This window comes from Myotis davidii, unplaced genomic scaffold (assembly GCF_000327345.1).
Source record: "Myotis davidii unplaced genomic scaffold, ASM32734v1 scaffold93, whole genome shotgun sequence".
NCBI lineage: Eukaryota > Metazoa > Chordata > Mammalia > Chiroptera > Vespertilionidae > Myotis > Myotis davidii.
This window is the reverse complement of record NW_006292095.1, coordinates 2860440-2869471: the sequence shown is the minus strand read 5'-3', so window position 1 is coordinate 2869471 and position 9032 is coordinate 2860440. Positions and strand designations below refer to the sequence as shown.

Sequence of the window (9032 nt, the reverse complement as noted above, 5' to 3'; positions counted from 1 at the left end):
CCTGCTGACTTTTCTACCTGTAGGTTGCTGAAATTCATAAAGTCCACCTTTGCTATTTCATACCACAGTTGAGATCACAAAGTTATGTATAAACATAATCTCAAATTCCAAACCCCAAATCAAAATGCACCCAAGGGTCTAAACCTTGTGAAAGTGACTTGGCAGAAAGGTGTCCTATAGCAGCTAAAGGGTAATGTTACTGCCCTAGAAGCATACACCAAGGCATCGGAATGTTTTCCTCCAGCCTCACATTTGCTTTCTTTTCCCTCCTACCTGTCAGGTGAAAAGTAAGGAGTGTGCCAGACAATATGTGGTATGGAGAGGCAAGAGAATTTCAGACAATACGTGGGTACCTTTGAGTTCATCTTATTCCAATGCCCTCTTTTTACATATGAGACTGTCCAAAAGCACATTGTTGATGCTTGGTATGGCCATAAATACTGCCTAGCTTACATGATTTTAATTTCCATACTCTAGATCCATCCCAGATCTAACGCTATCCACCACTCATGAGATGTTGGATGAATCATTAATCCCTGTAGGACTCAGTTTCCCTCCTATGAAAATGAGAACATAATATTTACCATGCCTCCTTAAAGAACTGTGGTGAATATCAAAAGGAGAAATATAGAAGGTACTATATAAATGGCCAAATTCTATTTTAAAGAGATTGTTTTTACACTTTTAATAATATATCTATTGATGTTGGTAAGATGTTGGCCAAGTCTTTTTTTAATGATACGAATAAGTTCATTTTCATGGTCCTTGACATATGCTGAACTATGGAGCTTGGCTCCATTGGTCAGGCTATGTGGTGTCTTGTATCTATCTACCTCCTGAAGTCCTGTTGACCGTCTCCAGAGACTCAACTTCTGGAGAAGCTGAAGGTACATTTAAAAGAGTATGTTCCCAAGAGGAGTGAGAGAAAGTTGGATCCCAGTTTGATAACACCAAATACAATGCTTTGTCTCTTGGTCCATCCTATTCTGGCTTCAGAGAAATAAGACAGTTGCTAATGAGATTGGTGCATTCTGTACCTTGAACTGCTTCATGTCAGAGATCTTGTCCCAGGTTTGTTTTGTTTTTTTTCTGTTCTAGAGGCTCATTAGGTTCTCTTTTTCTTTGAACATGGAATCTAGGTCTTCAATTTTGAAGCCAAATTTGGAATCTTGACTCTGAAACCCCAACTTCCTTAGCAAGTTGCTCTGTGGACTCAATCCCAGGATATGAGTTGTTCCCAATGCCGTGATGAGGGTGTGCAATTGGGAGGAAATGAAGCTGGTAGGACACTATCTCTCTTCTCTACTTTGAATCTTCTCCACAGGGTGATCTTGGTCTTGACTTGATTCTAAGTCCTCCTTGGGTTCTGGTCGTTTCTAGACATGGTGCCTAGCTCTTCAATTCTGAAACCAAATCAGGATTCTAGACTCTTCAATGTCTATTTCTAAGCAAGCTTCTACTTGGAAGTGTAACCTGGGTGAGGTGTTTGTTGAATGCTTTGATGAGGATTTTCAACGGATCTTCTGTGAACTAGGTACAGTTTCATCTATAACTCATCGCTATGGTCTTGTTTGGAGAGTTGTCTTGAGCTATGTTGGAAGAGTGTCCTGAAGTCTCAGCCTTCAACCAAGAGTAACCAAGTCTTGATTAAAGCAACAAAATGAAAAATTGTGGTCCATTTTGAAGGATTTTTGAAACCATCTAAATAGCTGGGCCACATGAGTAAAGTATCTTCCTGGAATAAAAGGATGCCTGCCTTAACAACTCCAAACTCACTTTCTACTGTGGCCTTGGCTGTCATGGCCCATTAGGGCATTTGTATTAAATCATTTAGCACAACAGTACTTCTGGTTTTTCAATGCCCCACAACCATAGGAATGGCAGGTAGTAAAAACCACTGACTCACACAGCTGAAGTGGACATGTTTTTCTGAAAGCATTAGTATTGGCAGACAGCCCAGGAAGCCTAGAGTCCTACACCTAAAGTGCCTGGAGACTCATTATCTCACATGACAACCTGTTCCAGAGAATCTGGTAACTCTAGTTGTCAGGTACTTTTTAGGGTGCATCAAAATCCCACTGTAGATTTCACTCACTGATTCTGTCTTTGAATGCAACACAGAAAAATTTTACTCTCCTTTTTCACAAGATATCCTCCATCAAATGTTTGAAGATAGCTCTCTTCTATCTATTCCCACTCCCTGTCCTGTCTTGGTAATCTTGGTCTATATCTATCTCTTTATAGGCCACATTCAAAGGCAGTCCTAAGAACATAATGAAACACTACAGATATGGTCTAAATGGTGCAGAGAATCACAAATTCATGTGACTATCCAAAATATCCATTGTCATTTGTAATGGTTTCTATTCACATCCTGGAATGTAAATGGAGAAGAGGTGCTTTGGTGATGGGAAAATGTAGTACAACATTTTGAAATGCCAAATGGGAGAAGACTTATTAGGTGTAGTTTTGAAGCTAGGCTCCTACAAGTAGCTGTGTTTAAATATTGTGTTCTCTGCTATTTTTAATAAAGAAGTGCACGAAAATAGATTCATGGGTGACCTGGTTAATAGGAATCTACAAACTCACTGCACACTCCTTCCTCATTATACAACCGACTGCAGAAATCAAACACTGTGAAAGCATATTCAAGGTACATGTTGGACCAAGTGGGACCCGTAGGAGTCTGAGTCTTGGTAAAGCAGCTGTGCAGCAGAAATAGCATTAAAGACAGAATATAAAACTTGTGTGCTAAAATAAATATATTCAAAGGAAGAAGAGATGATCATGACTTTTTTTCACTGTTTTATATATATGTTTGCATTTAAGAACCTTGATTTGAATAAGCCCATATATAGTAAAATGACAATAAAGACCCCTCCAAAATTTACGAGGCCCAAATGGAATACACAAATAGGTTAAATTCCAGTGGGAGGCAATTAGTGGACAAGTGTCAGCCAGGTTTGTGCATGAGGGCTTTTCTCCAGGAGAAGAGAACTCTCTCTGTGTAGGTCACTTTAAACAGAAGGACTGATTTATGATTTAAAGAGTGAAATTCCCAAGGCGGGGAGGGGGAGGCAAGGGACTGCCTGTTGACTCCCTCTTCTGGCTTCTTTAGAATAGGATTATCAGCTTCTTTGTCCTTAAGAAGCACAGGTGAGCTGCTAAGAAAAAGGAAAACAAACCTGATTTCCTGACTTTAGTCTTGTCCATGGTTCTGAATTAGACGCTAGACCAGAAACAGGGCAGGGCCATTTACTGGTCAGCCCTACTGTCACATCAGAGCCAATGTGTGGTGACCTCCACCCTAGAAACACACTCACTGTGCTACACTCTGAGGCCTTGTGAGATTGTAAGGAGAGAAACAAGAGTGGGGGAGTAGGAGTGTGATTTTCTGAATCTGAAACAGACTGAATAAAAGCTTCCTCAGTGTTCCCCAGCCTGGTGCATTCCAAAGCAAACACTGAATATGTGAATAACTTCTCTATCACTCCTCAGTATTCATAGAGGATAGTGTTACCTGTATTTTAGGGGGGGGAGGCCCAGAGTGGAGTCAAAGGCAGTATTAGAACAAGAGTCTGATCAGATTTTATTTTGCTGTCCCAGGTCTCTATATAGAGATTTATTTACAGGTATAGCAGTGACAGTGTAATATCCTGAGGTACGTAAAGGAGAAGAGAATTGGTTTCTTAATAATGATTTTGAGCATTTACAATGTGTGAAGCACAGGGATAACAGAAAGCACACGTCTTGTCTTCCAAATCATCATGAGCTATTGGGTGAGAAGATACACACACACACACACACACACACACACACACACACACACGCAATTACTGAGCCTTCAGTAATAGGTAGCAAGTGTAATTTGGCCAGTAAAACATGCTACAGGATTTGAGAAGACAAGAGGGACTATAAGAAACTCTTCAAAGAGGATCTACAAGAGTTGAACATTTAAAGATGGATAGAATTCGAGTGGTGGAAAATAGGTTCCAACTCAAAAGCTAATTCTTTATCATGGCACAGAGGAAAATCTTACCACCAGCAGGCATGGGAAGATAAATATGAGGGGCGTCGGTGGGGATAATTTAAGATTATGCAGCATAAAAATGAGGTGATGGCAAAATGTAAGGGAGAAAAGATGCACAAAGCTCGGGACCCAGATGGAAGGAGGAGAGACTAGGGGAGAAGTGCCAGGTCCCAAAACTGTTCTAAAGGTGCAAGGAATGGCCTTTTCAGCATCTTCAGTTGAAGGAATGAAGCTTTCTTTCTGCTTCTTTCTGTGTCTCACAAGCAGATTTCAGGAACATGGCAAAGAGTAATAGTCTTCATTCCATTCCATTTCGGATAGTGTTAAAATAGCTTCAGACTCGGAGATCCCCAAACCCATGTGGGGCTCCTTGGAGGAAAAAGACATTAGTTCAAATCCAAGTTGGTAGCTCGCCAACTAGGTTTTGAGCAAGTTCATATCCTCCCTGGGCCTCTGCTTCCTCATTTATGAAACAGGGGAGACATTCTTACAGGACTGTTGTGAGGATTGGAAACTATGTAGATTAAACACACACACACACACATCTAACAAAGACTGCAGCATATGGCATACACTAAAATACAGATATTACCAACATTATTATAAATATTATTAATGTTGTATTATTATTATTATTATTCTCACTTTCAGGAGGGATGCTGTAAATATTTAAGCAGAGCAATAAATAGGTCCACATTCCCACTAAGGGGGGAGATAACACAGTCGGTGTGCTGAAATCATAGCTTTTATTGCCGTCACAGGCCTTCTCCTTTGTATTAAGAATATCATCCACACAAAAATGGCTCATTTCCACTGCATTCCACTGCCAGCTGATACTCGGGCTTTATGCCTGTGAAGAACCCATGCTCTGTGAGCGTTTAAAATCTATTTTTGTTGTCAGTCGGTGCTGATACTGGCAGAAGGGGCAGTTTGATGAGAACTCAATCCCACCTTCTCTCTCGCCCATTAGTGCTCTTCTCACTGTGACCTGCTCCCTGGGGAACACAGGGGAAGCACACACCACCCCAAAACTGGATGCATACCAGCTATCTGGACTCTCAGCCACTCACTGTGGTCACCCTGACCCGGCCACAGCAGTCATGCCCCTCAGAGTGTCATTTCCTTGGCCCCAGCCCCTTGTGGAGAGAAGCCCTTGGCTTGGTGATCCCCACCCCTGGGTTTCCTGTAATTACAGTAAAGTTGGGCATTTCCACTAAAAAACTCATCTATAACATCTAATAACCTACTGTCCACCCACTCCATTCCCTCTCATGAGCCTTTAAAGATTCGATTTAAGCCCTGTCTAGTTTTGCTTAGTGGTTAGAGCATCAGCCTGAGGAATGAAGGCTCTGGGGTTTGAGTCTCTGTCAAGGGCATATACCTCGGGTGTGGGTTTGATCCTCAGCCCCAGTTGGGGTGCATGCAGAAGGCAACCAGTGGATGTGTGTCTCTCATGTAGATGTTTCTCTCACTCTCTCACTTCTCTCTTCCTTCCACTCTCTCTTTAAAATCAATGGGAAAAAAATTTTTAAAAATTGGATTTAAGACCCATGGCAATTTTAAGCAAAGAGCTGCTCTCACCTTTAGGGGCAGATTTCTGAATTTCCAAACTCACTCCATATGCCTTTGCGAACTCACTGATACCAGCGATTGTGGCTCCTCTAAAGATGCTCGCCACAGTGCTTGACACTCGTGACAGCTCCAGACCCAGAAGGAATACAGATTTTATGTGACTATTATCAGAGTACTACGTGCTGCTCCTGAGCCAGGCTTCCTGCTAAGGGCCTAACCGCCTGTTTTAATTCCCTCACAGAGACAGGCAGAGTCGTCAGCCTCATTTTCTAAATGAGAAACTAAGGTTCCGGAGTTCTGTCACTACTCGAGGGTCACTCAGATCCTAAATGGCAGTCAAGTGTCTAAAAAGCAAGCCAGGGAGGTCTATGCCATCAGCTCAGACCTCACCCTGGGCTGTCTCCCCATAATGGAACTCAGCACACGAGCCCCTTCAGTCCATTTCCCTAATGCCTGTCTAGTGAGCACCATAAAAAGTACTTCACAAGGCCCATCGGCATGGCTCAGTGTTTGAGTATCAACCTATGAACCAGGAGGTCCTGGCACATGCCTGGGTTGTGGGCTCAGTCCCTGCAGGGGGCGTGCAAGAAGCATCCCATCAATGATTCTCTCTCATCATTGATGTTTCTATCTCTCTTTCCATCTCCCTTCCTCATATATATATTTAGTACTTAACATGACAGCGGAGGGCAGACATCCTGCCCAGAGTTAATCTGCTGTGGCCTGAAGCACCCCTACTGCCCAGGCAGAGCCTTGAGAGCTGTTACTGACCTCAGGGCACAGACTTTCTTCCCGGTTTTCGTGTGAACCAAGCTGGAGTATGTTGTTGCCTTCCCATACAGTCTAGTCCAGCTTCAGCCTACACATCCCCAGAGCCTGCTCCTCTGTGGCCTCACTCACCCTCAGAGAGGCACCTGCCCCTGCCCTCCCCAAATACCACAGCACCTTCTCTCCTGACCAGTGGGACCCTCTTCATCCACAGTGGGACCCTCCACCCCATGCCCACCCTCTCCCCACTAAGGCCACTGCTCCTAACAGCTCTTGTCCTCTGGGTCCTCTGTGAACTTCTGCGTCATTCCATTCTGACAAGCTGAATGGTAGATTAAAAATGCCACCAGGTAAAAGGAACCATTCCCTGATTAGCGAAGGCGAAACAGATGTGAGAGGAATCATTGCTGTTAAAATTCAGCCACATTTAAAAATTGCTAACATCCCAAAGGCTATTGACATTGTTTCGGTTTTGTTTTATCAATACTGGAATGGATCCAACTCTGCTCAGAAGGGGGAAAGGTGTGAGAACCAGGGTTGGCCCACAATCAGCACAGAACAAAGAAAGCTTAGTCTACTCCTGTGTGTTCTTTTAAGTTTTTATCCCACTTGCAAAAGGGCCCCTGAACCAGAATTCACCTCTGGTGGCCTAACCTTTGCTCCATTGCCCTTTCAGGTTGTACACTGTCCTACTGGGACAGGTTAAAATGCCTTCCCCTCCAACCCCTGCAGCAACAAAAGGAAAAAGCCTTGAGAGACAAACCTGTGGTTTCCGCACACACATCTCCACAGCAACCACCCCCACCCCCAGCTCAGGTCCAGCAGGTGTAGAGGATGCACTGGAAACAGGGACTGCCCTGTTCCTTTCACATCTCCCTTCACATGGAGGTGGGTGATGCAGGGCTGGGTTGCCATGGCAGCAGACCAAGCAACCTTAGGAGTACAAAAAAAAATGAGAAGTACTCCAGAAATGAAAGTGTATTGGTCTTCCATGAAATCATGCCAGAGAGAGAAAGGGGGTGGGGAGCAGCGCCCAGCAGCATAGAGGGAGTAAGTGCCCGAAACCTAGCTTTTGGGGCTTGAAGACTCCAGCACACACTTTCCTTTCATTCACCATAGACCCCATAGGTGGTCAGACTTGGGAACTTGGAACCTCCGGTGAAGTGGCTGAATCAGGATGGTCACGTGTGTGACTGGCTTAAAGAATCTTGTTGATTCCCTGTTTCTTGGGATGAGCCCTTTCTTCTGGTCTGACACTGCTTTCCTGGTCCCCAATGTTCAGGTAAAGGAATGTGGAGTCCAGGCCCCTCTCCATATATCCTGCACATGCAGGTGCATGCTCTGTTTTCAGGTCTGAGCTTTGTTTAAAGAGACATACTGAGAGAGAGAGAGAAAGAGTTGGAGTGCGAGAGAGAGAGAGAGAGAGAGAGAGAGAGAGGACTCTGCATGCCACTCCCTTCTCTGGCTTGGCATTGCCAGGAGCTGCATAGCTGACTCACACCACTTGAATAATTGCCTTTAATGGCACCATTTTCTTTGCATGTAAATCCAAGCTCTGTGATTCCTGACTCAGAGGCATCTGCCACTACTGGGCACATGCCTCACCCACTGCCCTGGGCCACAGAACCATATCTGTCAGTCTCATTCACACAGGGCACAGGCTGGTCTGATGACATCTGGCAGGACAGCAGCAAGCATGCCCCCAGCTTGGGCCAACCTCTGTGGGCACACACACATGCCTCTGCCACCTCTGAGAAGGCTTGTGTGCCTGGATCCTTGCCGCTCCTCCCTCTCTGACCCCTTCACCTTCCTTTGTCTGAATGTACACATCTGAATTTCAGACTCCAAGGATACGAATGGAGCCCAAGGTTTCAGGACACTCCAGCCCCTTAGATTTTTTTTTTTATGGAATTCACCAAATGGCCCCTGTGCAAGTCCAGGACATTATACAGCCCCACTAGGATCCTCCCACTTATTCACTAAATGGATTTTTATTGAGCATTTACTATGTGCTGATCTCACGGAGAAGGTTTACATACTAGGATCCAGCACACACCATTCTACGCAAACACGGACAGGATTCCTGTCTCCTTCTGCACATAAACTACTCACACCAGCTAACAGACAATGGCCTGGCTCTCCCACATGTCATTCTAGAATCTCTACTTGCCCCATGGCCTGATGGTCCTCACTAAGATTTTAATGTTGAACATTTGCCTCCACCTAACAGCAGAGACTGGGGATGGAGGTGAGCAGAGCTGGCAGGTATTCCAATGATGAAAGCCGTCCTACCTGGGTTCCAAGGGCCCTTTTGGAAGCTGCTTTGGGGAGAGCCCTGGCAATAAAGCAGCGAGCTCAACTGCACCAGGCTGACTGACAGGTCTGGGCGGCCTGATGGAGCGCTCTTGTCAGGGAAAATACTGTCTGCATTTGCAGGATATTAACGGGTAAACTGCCTCCCCCCTGCCAGTCACAGTGGGACAGAGCATTTTCTTCCTCTTTCTATCCTTTCAGAGGGGTGACAGGGGTGGTGGGTGGAGAGCTTGAATTTCCTATCGCTTCATCCCTTGAAGTCGGAGCACAAACAGAGCGCCCATCACAGGAGGAAAGCCAGAGGCAGAGAAAGCAAAACAATCCCCGGCCCATGAAGAGAAGGAAGGGC

At 44.8% G+C, this 9032-nt stretch overlaps 1 protein-coding gene across 1 annotated transcript in view; it reads right to left on the bottom strand.

Annotated features, from left to right (window-relative positions):
- ZMAT4 (zinc finger, matrin-type 4) overlaps window positions 1-9032 on the bottom strand; it is a 329413-nt gene that overhangs the window by 259470 nt on the left and 60911 nt on the right. The gene's annotated exons all lie outside the window — the stretch shown is intronic.